Here is a 22,304-nt window from a genome sequence, read left to right as displayed (position 1 = left end):
GTGAAACCGAACAGGTGACTCACTGTGACCTGTACGTAACGTTTCCTGACAGCTGCAGCCTCCAGCTCAGCGCTCAGGTTAGAGCGAGGCTTTATCATGGAGCAGATCACGCCTGTCACATTAATACTGTTGTTATTGGCTTCATGAGATGAAGAAAGTCTCCGCTGTTTTTGACTTTCACCGTGTGAGATCATAGACCCGAGTGATTGAGCTCCTTCCTTCCTCAGCCGGCTCCTCCAGAGTCAAGTGCTCTTACTGTGATTTTACGCTCGGGATGATTGGAGGGTTTTTCCCGGTCTAGAGGCCGTTTTCCTGCAGAGTTGATCGGTGAAGTGTGAAAGCTCTTATGTAACTTGGCTGCAACACTGAAATCTCTGAAACTGGTGGCAGAGCAATTTGACTCGTTATCAGTTTGTATAATACTTTATTTAATCGATCAGTTTCGTCATGAAATAAGACACATCGCTAATGTGAATTGGAAACCAATTCTGTGTTTTACAACTTAGAAAACTTTATAGACTGTCTCCCAACATGTAAACGCACCTGTATGTTACTGGTCTATGCATCACTCTTTCATTCTTTAGTATTTTTATTGTTGTTTCCGTTTTTGTTTCTGTTTTTTGCTGCTGAATCATAGCGGAAAATACATATATTTTTGTTTTCATATTGCATATTATTTAACATTTTAACATTCTGTAAAATCCATGTGTATGTCTTGATAACTGTTAATCAAGAGATTTATGCCTTGAAAATCTGTGATAATAACAATGAAAGACAAAAAAAAGTAGAAAATGTTTCTGAGGGGTGAGGCTGCGTGACTCAAAAAGTTACAGAGGAAAAAACACTAAAGTCTCAGTGAAAGCGAAACTTTCCAAGGTTTCCACCTTAAAGTCTAAGTTTTAAAAAGCGACACGCTGTTTCTTGTTCAAATCAAAAAGAGAAGCACTAATGAAACCAGGAGAGGAATCGAACAGAGCCTCAGACAAATTATTATTAGCAGGAGTTAAACTACAGACAGACTTTGTAACTGTGTTGTAGTTATTGTAGTTACAAGCAGTGTTGGGTGGTCATGCATCACTCACAGTGTTTGGTCTGGAGTTAGGTACAGGCGACAGGTGAAGTGACCCAAGAGAGAGGAATTGCGACCTATTTCTGGCCAACTGATGTCAATTCAATTCAATTCAATTCAATTCAATTCAATTCAATTTCCTTTTATTGTCATCAAGCAATGAAGCACAACCAAATGTAGGTGCATCTATCCCTAATAATTTAAAAAAGATAAAAGAAATATACAGTCACCACCTCTTTAGTGTTGGAGAGCTGAACAAGCTAACTGCTGGATGCTTTGTTCCTATACTGTACATTAAATACAAAATGTTTATTATGGTTGTGAATGATGCAGACTTGTGACAGCTGAGTGACAAAATATATTGTTGTAGAGTTTGAGTCAGTTGCACGACACTGCAAATCCTGTTCTTATCATGGTAAATTGACATTTACAGTATACGGTATAGTGTATTTATATAGTGCTTTTCTCTCTAAATCCACTCAAAGCGATTTACATTATAGTTACTGTACATTCACACACCGAGTATCTTGCCGGCACACTTCAACATGTCTAACATGTGTGACTGGAGGAGCAGCGATCGAACCACCGGCCCTCTGGTTAGCAGACGAGCAGCTCTACCTCCTGAGCTCTGGAGAAACACGTGTCAGATCCTCATGGACGTCTTTTGTCTTTATAAGACGATGTTTTGCTGTTTCCTAATTCACAAACCACAACAGACAAAAAGGAAATTTGATGCGGTTTCGGTGCCATGTTCATTCACAGAGAGGTTACTCACTGGCTGCATCTGCCAAATGTTTTTTTTTTTTCTGTTGTTGTTGTTTTTTTTTGCTTCCTCAGGCTTCAGCACTTTTGGGTCCATAAATTAGGCTCCCTGGCAGCGCTGGTTGAGTTCCTGTTGGCTTCCAGTGCGAATGTGAATGGCGCGGAAACAATTTACTGATAGTGGGGTCCAAAAGTACAAGAGCAAGAGCAGTTTGCACCGAGAGGAGGAAGAAGATCTCTAAATTCACATGAAGTTCTGGATCTGGACCAGGAGGCATGGATCAAATTTCTAATGCACTGACTCATCTTGGAGTGTTTTGTTGCTTTCATAAAAATGCAGTCATCGCCTCGCAGACATTTTTTCTGCTATGTGATTGTGTTTCGACTCATCAATTTGTTTTTTTTGTTTTTTTGTGCCACTGGGGACCATGTGCAGCTCCGACACCGGCGTCCACTCCCACAGAAACAAACCTCATCAATTCTCCCTCCCATATTAAACTGCAGCACAAACAGCAGTTTACAGCCACACAACAACAAATAACAACTTTTACTGTGCAGCAGCAGCAGCAGAGGCAGCTGGAGGATCCAACAGCAGACATCAGTGCTGCAGGTAAAGGAAGCAAACTCACACCTGAAACCCAAAAAATGGTGAAGAGCAAAAGTCGTTTTTCTTTTGATGAAGTTTAAAGGGAATCAGAAAAGAAAATTGTTTGGTCTTAACATTAGTGTAATCATTCATCTATCAGACGATGTAGCCCAAACTTTGTGCAAAATTCTATTTTTCGAGTAAATCCGGGGTGAAAGTGGGGTAGTTTGGATAATGCAGGCGCACAAATTATGCATCACGTTGCTCACGATTCATCAGCCACTGATATTGGATCCGTCATCCGTCAATCAAACGTCTGAGAAAAACGAGGAGACTCGTCCACCACCGACACAAACTCTCCTCCGTCCCGACTCCACTCTCCTCCTCTGGATCCCTGCGCTCCATCACTTAGCCTCGCTAGCTAAGTTAGCAAGCTATAACGTAGCAAGCCTATGAGCTAACATTTAGCTATGTTAGCTAAACACACTCGCACACACACACACACACACACACACAGAGCTCGGTCGCGCCCCAAACATTGAATATCCCGCCCGCTGACCAATCAAATTAGTTTTCCTTACTCGGGTAAACTCGTGCGGCAACTCGTGGAAACTCGTGGAAGGAGGCGCGACAACAGGACAAACGGCCATTTCTGAACACCTTTAAAGCCGCTGTACAGACTTTTCATTTAGTGTTGATTTTGGCGGCCCCTGAGGACGAAAGCGGTGGTGTTTTGCCGGAATGAAGACTGCATTTCCTCGTTTGTCTGGCCGGCGCGTGTAGATTTGTTTTGGAAATGTCAGAAAGAAGACAGGACTTGCTTTTTTTTAGCAGCGGAATATATTTGTATCGTTTCGTCAGTAGTCCGACCCGACCATGCCTTCCAGAGGTATAGAATTAGACTGCTTAGAAATAGCGTATCTCCACACCGATGGGCTCATTTGCTGTTGCAGTAACAGAGACACATCAGCAGAAACCAGAGACTTTTGCTTATCCAGTTAAAAGCTCCGTACAGGGGCTTTAAAGCTTGATTTACATATGCTTCTGACTCCAGTTGACAGCGTTCCCACTGCAGAGCCCTCTGCTGCGCCGCAAACCTTTGACGTGCACCTCCAAAAAATTTCTGGCATTTAGCTTTCCCAGTTTCTCCATCATGCTGCATTATACCGCCATTTTCAAAGTGTCATAGCGGAGGTGTTTACTGAATGAAAACCATGGATCTACTGTAGTTGATCAACAAACATCTTCTCCTTTCTCTCTGTGAATCAACATTTGCAAGAAAATCATTTGTTGTTCCACATCAATCATCTCCAACTCCAAAAACACTATTTCCACTTCGCTGTGCCCGGAAGAAAGAAGCAGGAAGATAAACAAAGCTTCGCGAATCACCCTTCCCTCGAGTTTCCATGCAGAACCTCAAAAGGTGCACGATGGCGTCGAGGCAGCGACGTGGAGTTGATGCAGAAGCATAAAGCAGGCTGGAGCTATAACAAGAGAGCGAGAGAGGAGGTGGATGGAGCTAATTTACAGTGGCAGCATGAAGATGTGACATGTTCGACCTTTTTCCTCTTTCTTCCAATTTGCGTGTGACATCAGATATATCACATATGTTAGTGCTCTGTCTATGTGACAGCATGTGGCTGCACCAGTCAGTGTGTGTGTGTCCTTTTTAAATTATGTGTCCAAGCATCCCCTCCTCATCCATTCACAATCACAGCTCTGGCTCAAAGCACTAACAAACTTTGGGATTTCGTATTTCCCCATGAGGCCATGCAACACTCGGAGAGGAAATTTGGTTTTCAGATGCTTGTTTTGCTCGTCCTCCTCCCTCAGCAGCTTTAGTAGAGTACCCTTAACTTGCTATTACTCCTGGGGGGGAGGGAGGAGAGGAGTTCAGTCTCTTGTTTTTAAACACTTGTGCTTTTCACTGTAGGCAAAACAAGAAAAAAAAGAAAAAGAATAAGAAGCAGCAGCTCACACCAATTCACACGAGCATCATTTACCTCGAGAACACAAGGCTCCACCAAACTCATTATATCGGCACTGGTACCGGCTGCTGAACAAGGCCGAGGAGAATAAAAATCCATATTCACCAGAGGAATACAGGACATTCAGATTCACACAAATCCTCCCGCTGGTGCTTCATGTGTGCTTCTGCTCCGGGGGAAGAAGATAATGAAATCTTTGGAAGAAGAAACCCACAAAGATAATGAAGGATTGGACTCTTTTGTTGTTCCCGCTCTTCTGCATCAGCCAGGGCTTTTATTTTATTTAACACCACGCTGTCAACACTGTGTCTGTGTGTGTATCAGGGATTTTTCCTGTTGCCTTCATGTGTTTTAGGGACATTTCGCACTTCGGTATGCAACGCCGCAGGACTCTATTGTATCTGTTGCTAGCCTGAAGAGAGCAGTTTTCCATATGAAGTGTGTGTGTAAATGTGTGTTGGTGTGTGTGTGTGTGTGTGTGTGTGCACATGTTGAGGGCGCAGGTCAGAGACTTCATACCAGATTCTCATTAGCCAGCTCCAGAAGCCCCAGCAGTATCTAATGAACTCTGCAGCGCTCTATTGTCTCTTCCACTCAGCGGGGAAATCACATTACGGAGCTCATCTTCGCCATCACCCGTCTTCTCTGCTAACATGTGGCTCGCAGCCTCATCAACACCTCGGGGTCTGTTCAAAAGTCCGGGAGGCTCGCTGATCCTATATCAGTGTCCTTTTTCTCTCTACTTTTCCTCTCCCTCGCCGGCATTAAATTTAGATCTTCGCATGGAGAAAAATATACTAACCTTAAAAAAAAAACCTCCACAAGAGTTCAAAGAGGTGCTCAGCTCGGCGTAACGCCACAGAAGGTGTTCGCTTTATATCGGTCGACTCGTCCTAATTGCCCACAGTGCTGCTGTATTTGTTGTTTTTACTGTATTGATTGAGAAGGCGAGGTCTAGCTCACACATCCACCTACAGCACCTGTCATCCAGCCGCACTATGGAAGAACTAGATCGACTCCTACTTGCAAATGGTTGCTTTAACATTGACTCAAGTTGTAGAGTTTGGCAGTTTTCCAATATCACAGGGCTCCAGCACAGTTGCATTATTTCAGTCTTTTTTTTTTTTTTACATCTTTATCGTAGACTGGAGGCAGTTTCAACACAATACAATAAAACTGTTGCTAATCAGTGTGTGAATTCAATCATCGCCCCAGCAGCTGCTCCAAAATTAATGAGGGATTGAGATAAATATTAATTCATTAATTCAAGTTTAGTCAATTGCGACAATTAGTTGAACGTAGCTACAGTACAGTCAGGCAGCCCCGGTGACAAAATCTAATTTAAGCTGTCATTATTTTCGCTCATATTACGCTCAGATGGCCAATAAGTCTATTGATTAATTTAGAAGAAAAACAAATCTATCCAAATAAAGTTGTTTTTAATATGTTCATCTCAAACTGTGACACATTACAGGGCCATTACAGTGATTTTACAAAGTTAATTAATGTCTAAAATGCTTAGACATGAAATTAACTGAACTGCAGCAGCGGGAAATATGCTTTTCAGGAAATGTAATTGACACCTGACAGTGTTGAAGAGATCATATCCAGAGTTCAGTCAGTGGTTTAAGTCACAAAAACATGTGCACCACTATAATATTAAACAAATGGTAATAACCTCTTGCTATGTTAAACCAGACCAAGATACTAAACATGGTCATTAAAATGTTTAATTAGGCTTTATCACAAGAGGATATTGTATGGATAGTACATTCATAGAAAACATGACCTGGTCACTGGTACAGAAATTATTCCCTGCTGCAGTTAAGTTGTATATAATTGTAATTAGGATTAGGAAGGTCATGTGAAAGAGTCTATACTGAGTAGCACTATGGTAAATGTAGGATCAACAAAATACAAAATAGTTGGAATACACATACTGTAGTACTCCAGCCTAGAACTGGTGTTGGTCTGTGCATTATGTGCAAGAAGCACAAGAGTAAACAAGGAACAAATGGAAACAAAGGTGGGTGTAAACAGGCCAATGACCTTTTGTCCACGAATAGCAGCAACAACATTTTGATTTCATATCTAGAGGGGCACAAAGAGAGCACCGACTGCTGCCAAGGCCGGCGTCCAACAACATCCACCAGACTTCAAAATCCAAAATAAAGGATCCACATCTGCCCTGAATTTTAACGGGCGTCTCCCATGCCCCCATCCGGTGCAGTAAAGACACCGCTTGTGGTACTTTTTGCGTAATCCTGCTGTCAAACACACCGACACACACGGTGAATACATAAGCCGCTTGGCAGAGGTAACAAGGCTCACAAAGTCCTGAGAATTCAGCAAAGAGCAAATAAGAAAAGAGCTATGGGGTATGGTTTAAATTCACTGGTTTGTTGGAGGAGGAAAAGAGTTGAAGGTGGTGTGAAAAAAAGAAAATTGTGCTTTATGTGTTTAATATAAATCACTGCATAACCAAGAAATGCTTAGGAATAAAGTCTTCACACTTTGTTTTGATTAAAGAAGAGTGTTTCCATGTGTCTGTGAATAATTTATGTGCATGTGTATGAACTGTATCTCGTGTATTTTAAAGGAATCAGCTGTTTGCACAGTGAACCGTGTGCATGTGTTGTTGCTGGGGTCTTTTTCAGCCTCTTCTCTGGCACATTTCCCTGCGTTTGGCACTTTGGGAGTGAGAATCCCACTAATTAGGAAGCTTTAATCACTGCCTTTCTCTTCCTCTGCCTTCCCACTCTTTTCCCACTCCCCCTCTGCTTTTCTGTCTAAACCCCCAAAACCCCCCCTTTTTTCCTCTCGGAGCCTGCCCGTGTTGTTTCTCTTGGTCTGTCTTCCCTCTGTGGGGCTGATCACTGACTCATCCTGCTGTAATTAACGTGACTGAGGAGTGGGGATCAAGGAACCAGGAAACACACCCATGGCTTCCTCTGCACAGCGGCAGCTCGCGAAACAGTGCCTCAATTAATCAGACTTCTGTCAATTCATGTGTTAATAAGAGAGAAAAGAAGAAAAAAAAGGGAGAAAATGTGCAAGCAGACAACTTTTAATAACTGTATTTGTTGTCTTGCTTTTCCCCCCCGTTAATCATCCCTCTCTCACGACCTCTCTGTCTCTTTCTCCTTCCGCAGTTTGGCAGGACGGAGGTAATAGACAACACCTTAAACCCTGACTTTGTGAGAAAGTACATCTTGGACTACTTTTTTGAGGAGAAGCAGAACCTTCGCTTCGACTTGTGAGTGATTCCCTTTGAAGTCGTATCATCCCCCCGTATCTCGTCTCCTGCCCTCTGTCCTCCTTCGCTGTAATGTGTTTTCCTCTCCCTCTGCTCTGTGCTGATTGAGTCCTGCCATTAGTTAGCTCAGTCTGAAGAAACTGACCCTTCACTAAACCCTAAACCCTGCCCATGTGCAGCAATTACCCAAAGAGCTGAGGAGCTCCACAATTATTTCTCTCACTGCAAAAAAAAATACAAAAACACAGTCTAAAAGAAAACAACATAAAAGCTCACATCTAATCTGCCCTGCCTGTCTTAGTATCTCCATAACATTTCAACAACTATTTCATGCATAATATTACAGTATAACATAGATATGTATAATTCATTAGTAGCTCTGTGGCTTCTACATAGCAAGTTCTCCTGGGACATGCAGATTTTAGCCTCAACCATCACGTATACGACCACCATGTGCATGTTTATGAGCCATTTACAGGGTTATTTCATGTCAGTTGCAAACATTAAAACGTCAACTGCACTGCAGACAAAAATTCCACCTGTTCACAGAGTTTTTGCTCTAACGTTAATGTTAGGTTTTGCTAGCCAGCTACCTGCATCTAAAGAAATGTGCTTGAAGTTGACAAAATCACCACTTATTGGCTAGAGATGGAGAGTCTGCCTTTGTTCTCTTCTGACACTCTACATCAAAGCACCGTTTAAAAACAAAAATCTTCGCAAACCTATCAAAAGTATCTGAGGATGGAGCCGAGCGGGGAATAAGAATCTGGACTTTTTATCCGAGCTGGTCCAAGAAAAAACCCATCAATAGGCTAGATGTATCATCAGACTTAACATGTAGCAAACAGAGGACAAGTCAAGTGTTTACATAATGATAAAAGCAGTGAGGATGTCAATGGAGCCGTGGGACCGGACTGAATGTAGTTTGTTGGGAGTTGACAGTGTGTGATCACTACCACAGAGCTATTGATTGATCGCTCTCTCTCTTAATCATTACTTTTCACATTGAGCCGACAGTCCACTGCTTTAAAGCTGCAATGTGAAAAGGATGTTAGATAAAAGTCATAAACGTATTTGCATTGGCCGCCAAGAGTTTATCCACAGAACCTGACGCCATTAGTCACATGATCTGTTTATAAACTCATGTGTCAGCTGGTCCTGTGATTTTTTTAATATCCATTCATATTCATAGTTTTAATCATTTAATTTTCAGACGATTTCTCAGTCCATCTGAATCACTTTTGTTCACATTATGATTCTTCCATATGGGCTGATTTATATTGGCCGACTTTAATGGTGAACTGCCAGATTCGTACAAGCTGGACATGCAAACAATCGAGCCTTAGCAGCACTGTGTTGTTTTTTTTCATGCTCTCATGGATGCAGCTCATTTCCATGCAGTAATTATCTGCTAAAAACAACACCATGGAATAAAACATAAGTATTTTCTAGTCATGTGATCCGCCTAGAAACACAAACACCATGGTTTCGTGCAGCCTGCATGAAGTCCATTTCTGGCTAATTTGTACCCGATTGATCTCTAAGTGAACAGGATGTGGTTTCATCAGATGTTTAATCTTCGTACATCACGTTGCTCCATTTCACTTTCATTTCTTGATATTCACATGCAAATCAGACCAGGTCCGGGCGCTCATTATTATGGAAGAGGAGAAAAGGTTGATGAACTCCACCCCCCCTCTACTCTGCCTCAAAGATCGTAACATCTGAAAAAGACGCTAAGATCCCGTCCTCTTGGCTCAATTTGAATTTAATCTCTTCTCTTTTGCAACAACCCAGTCTTTATATACACTCGCTTTAAATTCAGCTCATGCAAATATCATCCTAAATATTCTGGTTATTATATATTTATATCATCTCTCTGTTCTGGTTCTTTTCAATTCATGCACGTCTCCTTCTCCATACCCAAGATATTTGTCTCACAGTTTGTCTTTACACCTACAAACAAACAAAAACAGCTGAAAAGACAACAGGAGAAAGTGTATTGTGTACTGTCTGAGAGAATATCTTTTATTCTCCTGCCCATGACAAATCACAGGGGTTTGGTTTTAAATTTCTCCTTGAAGAGTGTATCAATCACAATGTCCTCACTCAGATAAGAGTCTCCTCTACTGTTTCTGAAGTTAAAATGGCTTTGCTGTTTTTCTTTTCACTTTATTTCCTTTCAGGTACGATGTGGACTCCAAAAGTCCAGACCTGTCCAAACATGTGAGTGCACGACCTTATTTCAACCCTGAACCACAGATAAATGGAGGCCAGTCTTGAGCAAAACCGAATTATTGGCTTGAATGGCTCTGAAAATGAAAACAAAACAAAACAAAAACTAGATATGATCATATGGTCTTTGACATGATTTGAGACTGGCCAATCCAATTTTTATCAGTGGTCTAATGGTGGCCATGATTATGTTTTTTTTGTTTGTTTCTGTATGTTTTGTTTGGTTGTTGCAAGCTGCATGTTGTTGCCTTGATGAAATAAAGCAAACCCTTTTCATTGCCTGATTATTAGAAATGTCCAAATACAATTCTTTTTTTTCTTTTTTCCGGTTCTTATAGGCTCTAACAAGGGTTTTGTTGTAATTTTGCTTTTAAGCAGTTTATATTTCCTTTATCATGGATTGAGTCTTCTATAATCTTATTTCTTTTCATTTGCTGTAGTAGTGGCTCTGTAGTTATAGGGACTGTGCAAGAATATAATCATGTAGAAAAACACACAATGCTTTTAACCATTAGTTTCCATTTTAAGCAATGTATCCAACTACATTGTACATGGGTATTTTGTTTTACTAATACGATAATTTGTGCTTTTTATTCCATTAACTGGAAACTATGGCGACGGAAAGCATTGGCAAACGACTCTCATCAAAATGTTCAGTTTTGATGGTTATTGGAGGTATTTGGACAAAACCTGGGTTTGCATTTTTTCATCACCTGCTTTATTTCCAACTGTGAGCTCAGGTTGCACTCTCTGGCACAGCATGAGTCGTCTTCCCACTCGCACTCTGTCCTCTCTGTCGAGCAGTGCTAGAAGTGCTATAGGTTTTTTTTCGGTGTATTGTTGTTTTTTCTTGGTATATGATGTGCTCTGTCGTTACTGTTGTTGTTGTTGCTGCTGCTGTTCAACCTTTCTGGAAGCCTGCAGAACTCAACGTAGGTCCCAGCATCTCTCTCTCACGTCTGACACTGCATGGCTGCTGTCTCTCACATTAACGATCCTTCTCCCCGGAGGAGGAAGGATGGTGTCACTGATCAGAACCAAACCACCGAGAGCCGGGCCAAGCTAGTGTATAGTAGTGTATCTGTGCATACGCAGCCGTTAAACCATTGCTGCAGTCTCAAAGGGCTCCACAACAGCCACAATATCAAAAAAAAGAAAGAAAAGAAAATTTGTTTCTTTGTTTGGTTTGTTGCATGTACTGTAACATGATGAAGATGGTGAGATTTTACAGGCTCGCTCTTGAAACGATGAGGGAGATTAGTGGAGATAACAAGAGACTAAAGAGACTCGCTGAAATGCAACAAACCTAACGTTGAATTATTTAGTGCACGCTGTCTGCCGAGGCTGAAGTTAAGGACTTTGCTTTGGCATCCAGACTGCGTTTCAAAGAGAACTCATTTGAAACCAAAATCACAGAAAAAAGCTTTTTCCTGTCTGGTCAGAAACGTCTATTAAACCAGTTTAATGCTGGATGACTGGATGATGAAATGAAACCCTGTCTCTGTCTCTAGAAACGTCTACTTGAATGCCTCACATAGTTGTGAATCGTGTTTTCTGCCATTGTTCTTGGTGCTTTGAATCCCTCCATCTTCTCACATGTGTCTTATCATCAACCCCACTTCAAACCAGTGGTTCCCAATTGGTGGGTTTAGGTCCAAAAGTTGCCCATGGGTTCATCCCTTAGTTGGTCCCGATTGCTCTAGTCAAGCTTTTCAAAGAAAGAAGTTTTTTTTTAAACTAAGCAAACTCCTGGGACAGTACAGAAAGCCAAATAGGTCACAATTTGTCTCGTTTCCACAGCGTTTGATGTGTTTTTTGTAAACGCCATTCCAAACACCACCAGACATTTAATAAGGCGTCCATACCCAGATTAATTTAATCAACACCGCCCCCCACCTCCCACAACTCTCCCTTCACAAAAGCTCAGGAGATCAGTGCTTGATTAGAGATGCCTGGTTTTCTTCTTCACTGATTGGGAGCTTATAGTTCATTGGCTCTGAAAACAACAAGGCAACGACAAACTCCTGGTGGTGTTTAGAAATAAACAGACCATGATGTTTGGAACGACATTTACAGCATTAAATATGACGAATTATGACCCATTTGGCTTTCCATACAACAGTGCTTGTATTTTGGAAAACATGTCCTGCTTCCAAGTGAATAAAGGGACTGTTCCTCTATCCAAATATAAATATGGCAAAAATAGATTTAGTAGCCTAAATAAGCCTCATTGTGAGTTGTGACTGTTCTGGGATAAATCTATTTATTTTTTTCATTTTGGCTTTCTATGTCAAGTTGTAGTCGGTAGTTATTTATGGTTTAAATGTTGTATGGAGGAAAACAGACTGAATGGGTGTCAAATAGGGCTGACCCTGAATCAGGATGTCCAGAGTCAACTCTGGGGTCATTTAGAAACGCTGGTTGGTTGGTAATGTTTATAGCTCTGCTCCCGTGAGGTTTTGTAATATACAATGAAAAATTCAGCGGTTTGACTGACAGCATGAAGGTCGACTCTGGGTCTTTATGACCGATGAAAACATGGACCTTTAAGGGGGCGTACGTGTGACCTCAGGGCACAGGGAACATGTGGATCATGAGGCCCAGACCAGTTGGGAAGCACTGTTTTAACCCATGCATCCCATAATAGTACAATAACCTTCATGGTTATGGAAACATTTGAGTTCAGATCATATTTCACACCAAACCTAGTGGACATGATGTCACAATTTCTGTCCGACAGCTACAACAGTAAGACCATCAAGTCTTCTTTGTACTGCAGATTAAATCGCCTGCAGGCATCGTATGAAACGGTGACATCACTACAAATAATCAATTATCATTATAAAAGATGATGCCACCATAAAAAAACATCTACCATTCTACTAATTTCTTTTGGCTAAAACATATCGATGCACAAGTCAAATCTGAGGAGCATGAGTGAGTGAGCGTCTTTGTGGGAAGCTAATTATTAGATTTGTCATCTGCATGGGTTCCAGCGGTCGAAGAATGAGAGTTTATATTTTTCAAGCTCGATCATATAACCTAACATTGATTTTTTGTCTTTCCTCCTTTCTTTCTTCCTTCATTCATTCCTTCATTAAATCCTTCCAGGACTTCTTGGGTCAGACGTTCTGCACTCTTGGGGAGATCGTTGGATCACCGGCGAGTCGACTGGAGAAACCTCTGGGGTGAGTACTGTACCAGCTTCTGCACCGCAACCGCCTAAATACCCCCTCCTCGCTCTAAATGTGACTGCAGGGCAACATGTTGTGCTAAGAGAGGGGTTAGGGAAGAAGAAAACAGCCTTTGAATCAAATACAAAGGCCGTTCTCAGGTGTACTTCATTCACACTGTGCAGTTGTAGGTGTTAATTCATTTGGAGGAGTGTGAAGGAGAAGACGACAACACAAAGAAACTAATTCAGGGGGCAAACAGCAAGAGGGAGCATTCAGGAGTAAAATGGCAGGAGGAGGAGGAGGAAGAAGAAGAGGCACAGGGGTGAATTAGAAAGAGACGAGCTGAGAACACATTGATCGGACAAAGGAGGAGAGGAAGGGAGGTGGTGGTGGTGGAGGTGGTGGTGGGGGGGGGGCAACACATCCTACAGATGTTTTCCAGAGATAATTATTGTCATTAAAGAAGAGGGTGAAGCGCGGAGCAAAATTACCCAAATTACCGTTCGTCTCCGCGGCTCGCGCTCTCGCACCGGCTGAGAAAAAAGTGGTGTTAATGGGGTTTCCTGTAATCTGTCCTTAAACATCTATCATCCATCATCGCCATCAGTCGCTGGCTCACGTCATTTAAAATGTCACAATCAGTGAGACCGGCCTGTTCTCACACCTGAACATGTTACTAACTGAGGAGGAGAAATGATTGAATTATGATATTCAACTTTGAATCGTATAGGCCACATACTGTAAGACAAACAGAACGACAGCTCTGTATTGGTGATTTACTCATTGGTGTCCTGATTGTGGATTCTTAATATAATTGATATTCGATATTCAGATATTTTATTCATGTACTTAAAGCAGAAGTAAGCGATCCGGTCGTTTTCGCTAATGCTGCGTTCCAGGCAGGCTTTTGAAATCATAAATTACAGCTTGAAGTCACAACTTACGACTTTGTAGCGTTCCAGGCAACCCACTCGTGTTTTTCCGACCTGTTTTACCTGTGAAAGTCACTATAACGGCCACTCGTAACTTCCGACCCGTGAACTCGTACCAGATCGAACTGGTACGACTTCACAGGTCGGAAAAACACGAGTTACGAGTTGCCTTGAATGCACCATAACAGTCCTCGTCCCTACGTCACCACATTCAGGCGCATCCCTTGGCTGCACACACAGCCCTGCATGCCGTTCTCTCTCCTCATTGGATAAAAACTGTAGGATACGAGAAAAGTTTTCTCCTCGGCTCAGAGCAGAGCAGAGTGACTGACAGACCCGTGTTTCAGACCAAACACTCTATGTAAGTGATTGCTGTCGGAAGATATAACTATTTAAGACTTATATTAACACAAATATATCACTTACTTCTGCTTTAACAAGAAAATGTCTTACAGATGAGCAGTTGCAACAGATGTACATGAAAGGGAACCCCAAAGAAGCAGAAACTGCTTCTAAAGCGATTATTTAGTTGATTTTAGTTGACCTGATACATAATACAGGCATTATGATAAATATTAAAATCAGGAAGCCTCAGGAGATCAAGGGAGTGGAAGAGTGGGCCAGAGGGAGCAGAGAAAGCAGACCATGTAAATGCACGAATGATTTTCTTTTGTAAAGAGTGTAGTTTGATGAGATGACTGGGAAAAGTATTACACCATATTATATTACAGTAGTTGAAATGTGGTTCAATAAGGGATCTATACAGAGTAAGAAGAGCAGAAAGTGGAAGATAATGTCTTAGTTTAAAGAATAAAGAATAAACCAGTATATTTTGATAGTTTATTGATTAACACATTGATATGATGCTTAATTAGTGAGTTTGTCTAAGTGAATACCAAGAAATTTTGTTGAATTTACTCTATCAATGCTTTGCCCATTAATATTGAGAAGGATGTGGTTGGTGTTACTTATATTTGTGAAGGAATGAAATACTACAGTATGTAATTTGTTTTCTTGATATTGAGTGATAATTTATTGCATTTGAACCAAGAATCCACTTTCTCCAACTCCTTATTAGCTAGTTCCTGAAGCACAATCGGACTCTTGTGAGACAAGAGTCTCAAGTCTTACGCATAACTGTCAGTTACAGTACATAATGAAAGATAGAAAAGATGTAAGACCCTGATTTTCTGTTCACTTTATCCAACCGTGCACAGCTTTGAAGCTTCACATCTCCTTCACTTTAGACAAAAACATCTGTACAATGAGTATAATACACATACGCCTTATGAAGAAGAAAAAGAAGAGACATTTATTGGCTTTGCAACTAAATCAATGATGATAATGCCAATAGACGTTTATCGACATGTGGTCATCCAATATTAGAAATGAAGTGCCTCGAGATCCACTCCACTCATTTGTCATTAAACAATAGAATAAGAAGAGGGCAAAATGTGATGATGTCATTGAAAGAAGACTGTTCAACCCTCAAAGGGTGGAAAACGATGAGGAATAAGTGATATGATGGGATTACTGCACAACATTTCTGTTAGTTTTATCTCGCTGTTTTTTATACAGATGAATGGAAACCATTTTTAAAATTATGCACAATAATTGCGGTCAGCTGAAATGACTGTGATCAGGCCATTATGTAATAATTGTGACAGGCCTAGTTGTTGGTAAAACAAAGTCATTGTGTTTGGGTTGCAGTGAGTTTCCTTTCCTTCTCTGGGCTTTTTCCTCTGTCTGTAAAGGATCCTTATTAACATTACAGCTGCACATGATGCATGTATTCACACATACACAACATGTGTCGGGCTTCACATCTGATGTTTTGACTTAATTATCAACAGGTTATTTTCAGATATACTGTTCATTATCACCTTAAAATGTGTGTGTGTGTGTGTGTAGATGATGACCACTCATGAAGACCTCAGCACTGCAAACATACTGTAAGCGCGCCTTGAGCGTCTATTACGAGAGCATGGACCTTAATAATGTTTTACAAGTTTAATATCAAACTATTTCTCTGTGAGCTGAGGTTTTATGTAGCATGGTTAGAACCAGAAATAGACCTCTTGCCAATTTACTCGTTTTTTAATTTGAGACACGCTGCAGCCGAGAGATAACGCAACCGCTTGCCAAATTTTTATTCTTATACGACGGCCTTTCATCTTTCTTTAAAAATAAAGCTGCCCGCGTGGTGAAAACCTCTGCGAAAAGAAGGATTTCAAAAAAAAGTTCAGCTTTTTTCTTTTACTATTTTCACAATAAAACAGCCGCTCTGGGTGTCGCACGCTGACATTATGTGATTAGTTTGTTTCACATGGTTTTCATGTAATGGCTGTGAATGGATCATTCAGGGATGTAATTTGCATTTGGTTTGGTTTCATGAATCAGACATGGACGGTGCGTGAGGATTTGTCCAGCTTTTTAACCCCTTAACACCCACTTGCCTGGTAATGTGTAAATTTGGTGGCTACATTAACCAGTTTCTTTTAGATAATTTGATATCAGGTAATTACAACAACATCCAGGGCTTGGTCTTAAAACTTATAGTGGAGAAACTGTGCAGATGCTTTGTTTCCTACTCTCTGGGGGGTTGGGGGGGTGGGGTGTCTCTGAGGCAGCTGAGGAAACACACACACACACACACACAGAGTGATGAATTACCCAGGAAGATAAACTACCCAGTGGAGTTTCCATGTTTCTGTGGTAATAAAGAGTGATTCATATTCAATGGGAATGTGAATCAAGACATTTTGAAATGTCAAGGCATTTGTCTAAGCTGTGCTCAGCCAATGGGAGAAGTGTTTTGGACGCTTTGTTTGTTTTTCATGCTGCTGCCTCCGACTTCACCTGCTCACACAAGACACTAAGTGGAGTAACTCTGATTAGTGAGTGAGGAGGCCTCTGTCTCTCTGTAAACATCATTATAAACACACAACTAATTCTCTCCTCTCTTTATAAAATATATTAAAGTTGTAGATATTAAATAAAAACTAGAACTTGGCACACACACACACATACAGTACAAATTGACATATTTCATTAACTGACCATGTAACTTGATTAAATTGCATGAATACAAGTGTTTGTGTTTTAGTCTGGTTCTCTCGTTTGTCAGAATTAATTCTAGTGGCTTTAATCTTCCTGAAATTAGTGATAGTTTAATTAAGCAGCAGTCATATTTTTCATTATGGATTTTTTTTGTTGTCTATAATGAAAAATCAGAGAAGTTGTGTCTTAAGCCCTTTATTGGGCAAGACACAGAATCCAGTAACTTGTTTGACTTAAGTTGTTGAAGTTTAAGCCGAGTACTTAAGTTTAGAATGAGTATTTGTAATGGTAAATGTTCCTTTAACTTTATCTGTGTGTTTTTCCCAAAAAATATTCTTATATATACACCTTTACTACCTTCAAAGGGTGAAGAGCCGTATTTGATAACTTCATTTACATAGATTTTCCAGATTTGCAAAAAAAGAAAGGAAGAAGAATCAAACGTAAAAGTAAAAAAGTCTTCTGTTACCCTTCAATGATAGTCCAAGGTTGAAATTTTGAATTTTGAAGTATTTAAACAAGAAAAACCTTGCACATTAAAAAGTGGACAGGTGCATGGAAGAAGCCCGAAGGCCGACGAAGGTGAACCATAATGAAGTATTCAAAATGCCATTGGCCATGTGTGTTTGTCTGGTTATACAAGTCTCTCAAGGAAACAGCAAGAAAAGTGTAGAAGCAGTAGAAGTGAAGCTACAGAAAACAAAAAACAATATTCATTGAAAATGTGCAACATGAATGCATCAGTGCATTCAAACATGAGATCTATTCATTCTGCTGAAAAACCAGTCAGCACACACACACACACACTACACAAACAAACACTATTAGTATTCCTCTGGCTGAGCAGAGCAACTTGCAAAGAAAACATGAATGACGCAGAAATAATGACATGAATTAGTGACTTTTATTGAACTCTGGCAGTAGAGGGCTTCAAGTTGATTGATTTTCCCGCTACCTGTTCATCTTGGTATTCTGCCGTTACGATCTGATATAGTACCGAATTAACACCGATGCACAACGAATGCATGAGACTGTGTGGCCTCTTGTCGGTGCGCCGTTTAGCGCGCTGTATTATTGACAGATTGTTTTGGAGGCCACTTAAGCACAGCCACACAAACTCAGGCGGCAGAGAGAGTCATTTGGCGTACACGTGTATGTGCACGTATTCATGCATAACTATAAAAGGGAATTACTTTTTGAAAAGGAGCGCCGCATGCGTAATCTCGCTCCTGTCATAAAGTTATGAATAACAAATTATGTTCCCTTTGATGAAGTTTTCAGTGAAATTACAGAAATAACAGAAGTGAACACAGAGGACGGGTGAGACACGGAGACAGCCGCAGTACAGATATCAAACAAATATTATGTAAATGTGTGAAGTATATAATGCCACTGATTTTACCATAAAGGCCTCATCATTTAACATTAACTGACCGGTCACAAATAAATAAGAAGTGACATATACCACTTTTCCACCAAAAAGAAAAGCTGGTTCGGTACTGGTGCCAGGGCTTAAAGGAGAATTCCGGTCATTTTTGACCCCTAAATCGTTGTCCTGATGGTCACCCAGTGTTGGGGGGAGCAAAAAATGCAACTAAAATTAATGCAGGCAAACCGGAGTTACACCATGGCTAGATGGCGCATGGGATAGCGACAAACGGTCGGAGATATTTTGGACATTACCACTGCACTGCTCGACAACGACTTAGGGGTAAAAAATGACCGGAATTCTCCTTTAACTGGTTCAACTCACGTACCTCCAAAGACCCAGTTTGCTTCTCAACTGGCCAAGGGAGCCAAGTCAGAGCCACGCTCCCCATACAGGTGCTGCTCCTGTTTTTGCAAGCCTTGTCCTAAATGGGCCTGAAAATTAAAACTCAACCTGGACCGACCAGCGGGCGTTGAAGCCCAGGCCCAACGCAGCCCGTCTCATTAGCATTAATTCTTGGCCTGAACCTGGCAAAAAAGGAAGGACGACCCAGCTCAAGTCTCAGATTGGTCGGCCAACCTGGCCCGTTGATAACTTGAAAGCCTACATTGCGATCCAGAGCCGGAAAATACAACTACTAGGCCTACTGGCTACCTGTCTTCATCGTTATCACAGCGCACGGTAACTTGGACGGTGGGACATTTTGCTTCTTAGATTAACGATAGCCACGGCCTGTAACTCGGCTACTTAGCTTCGACTATGCTTGCATCAATTACATAGCAGTTTAACAAACGAAATAAGACATTAATAACATCTATGTGTATCTTTGCGGTGGTCCTGTTGGTTGGCTAACCCCACCCTCAGTCCCTGATGTAATTTGCTCTTGGCTCTAGACCAATGAGGAGTTGGTGCTGGTCTGGAACCAGTTTTAGTAGTCTGGGGCCATTGACTCGCTGTTTTGGTAAGCAGCCAGAACCAGGGCGAGAGAGACAGGCCTTTCCATCAAAATAAAAGCACCAAGCTAATAAAATGCGGTGAAACTTTTTAATTTAAGGAATATATTTTACAAGAAAGCACCCGAGCCATTAAGTTAACCTTTTGCTTTTATTGTATTACAAGTTAATGTCTATTTTATAAGTTTTATGTTGGTGAACACTTTTACTTCTGTGAATTTGGTGATTTCCAGATCTGCTAGAAGACCGGCACCAGAATGCAGACAAAATTCAGAGTTAACAGACACCAGGCTCTTCTCCACTCTGAAGAGCCTGGTGACGCAAGGCTAGTTTTGAGGGACAGGAAAATGAAAAACATTGAAAAACAAAGAAGCGGTGCTAAATCAGGCTCTGGAGTGGTGTTGGTGGAAAAAGGGGGTAACAGTGGTGAAGATCCATGTTGATTTTACACTACAATCCTGTCAAAAAAGAGTCAGTTTATTAGACTACAACGTTTTGGTCATGGAGCTTCAGGTATTGTAGACCTTCTACCTGAAGAAGACAGGGTGCAGAATATTCTCCTTTTTCGACTTTATTGTTTGCCCCACCCCACCCACGCACCTGTTGAAAACTGTTTTGGTGTGCACAGGACCTTTTTTTTTTTTTTTTGACAAACTGCAATCCTGAAAATGTGAGGTTCTACTTACTTTTCTTCGTAAGTGCTTAAAAGTCCAGCCAGCTGGTTGGCATGTGGCCTGTAAACAACGTCTGAGTGGCATCGTTTCCCCGGTAATATCACCTCACTTCTCATTAACTCAGTAGGTGTTGTGTCGAGTCGAGCAGCCATTAACTCCACACAGAGAGCTTGTTAGCTGATATATATTTATATATACTGAGCTGCCCTTAATTTGACTCTGCAGACGCTGCCCAATTATATATTCCAAATGCTTTATAGTCATAGTTTTTAAGTTTTGTGTTACACCTTTAGAGTGTAAATCTTCCTTTTGGCTAGAACTGAGCCTCAGGCCAAAGTTTGATTCAGACCGTTAATTACATTGTTCCAGCTTCAGAGCCCTGCATGGTGCACGCTGCTGCAGTGGAGCAACATGAAGGGAAGTGAGTCTGGCTATTCATGTCATTAGTTGCACCTGTGTTTGTCCTGCTGTGACAAGTCAAACGTCCACGGTGACATTTTTATCAAACCTCTAATCCTGTCCCAGGCAGCATTGTCTAATTATAAAAGAGTGTACCCTATTCAATTTAGTGGGATTTGTGTTCATTATGTGATGCAGCACGTGACTTTTCCATTTCCTCTCATGTTAATGCAACTAATTCAAAGTGTGTGTGTGTTTGTGTGTGTGTGTGTGTCTGACAGAAAGAAAGAAACAGAGGAAAATAGAGCGCTTCCGCCAAACAAGACATTTGTTTCATCGTAACATCAAAGGCGCCAGCTCTTTTATGATTGCTTCAAATTTTACAGTGCTCTCTTGCCACAGGCCTCAAATGCATATTTTATTAAAGAGATTAAAATTCTCTTGTCATTTATATTTACACAGAAAAATGATTTATACAGACGTTGCGGTGTGTAAGTGGATCTGCACACGTGTCATTTATTCGCTTCGCTTTTTGAATTTTTTGGAAAATCTTGGGGGGGGGGAAAGTGATTTTACATTATACATCATTCAGAATAAATGTATAATGTAGATTAGCGTCCAGCATTAACAAAGAATATGTATTGATATGCAGCAGATCCATGGCCAGATATACTATATAAACAACTAAATGTACTGTAATATAATATTTTAGCCATTTAATTGTGCGTTGTCCATTCTCTCGATTCTACAGTAAAACACCAGTTTTAGTTGCACTTCATCTCATTTTCTTGTTGCTGTTTAAGTTTTGTTGTGAAGCCTCAGATGGTGATTATGAAAACACTGCACATGATTTACAGTACAGATGAATGTGTTATGAATTAATGACACTACAGCAGTGGAGCCAGGCCTTCAGGGATAAGATGCAATGAATCCATTTTACTAGTCTGCACAACAGAGCTACATGTATAACCATTACACACAAGTAAAATCCATACACTGTAAATAAGCAGCACTGAAAGAGAGTCTCATCTTTGAAATGTTCATGAAGGTCAATTTCCTGTCTATTCCTCACTTATCCATATTCCTTTAGTCGGTATCACTGATCCACCCATCAAAAGTATCAACAGGACTTTTCCTAAAAGAGTTTCAAGTTGTGGAGAAGTCCAACTTCTTCTTCCTCTTTCAGTTCTTTCAAAGTGTTTTTTTTTATTTTTCATTTTACTGACTTGTGAAATTCAAACCTCCTGGACAGAAAAAAGGTAAATCTGAGATAACTCCGGCTTTGAGCCTTGGGGAACGCCTACAGCAAAGACTTCTGGTCCCACACACTGTGAATCTCAATTTGATTTATCAATGAAGTCCTAACCTACTTTGTCCTGTGTTATGTGTTGGCTCCACTGTGTGTGGAAGTTTAAACTAAACTCTGACAAGTGCTCTGAAACTTATACGCACTTGTGCAAAATTAAACAACTTTTCAGACTGAGGCTCAACAGAGGCATACACACACACATGGCTTTGTAATACTCTACAACTACACAGCAGCATGTACACACACAGATTTATGCATCTAGCCCCTGGCCGTTCTGATTGTAATGATGAGGTAAGCTCTTGTTTGAATCTTCTTGGGAGCTTTTTTTCTTCTACCCTGTGAACCATAATTACAGCACTTTCAAAGGTTGTGTAAGGGCCAGTCAGTAAGCTTACTGCTTATATATGTGTGCGTGAATGTGTGTGTGTCTCTTACACTCAGACAGAGCCAGATAAAACCATTTCCCTGCATTTAGA

This window comes from Trachurus trachurus, assembly GCF_905171665.1.
Source record: "Trachurus trachurus genome assembly, chromosome: 5".
NCBI lineage: Eukaryota > Metazoa > Chordata > Actinopteri > Carangiformes > Carangidae > Trachurus > Trachurus trachurus.
This window is presented reverse-complemented; position numbering follows the sequence as displayed.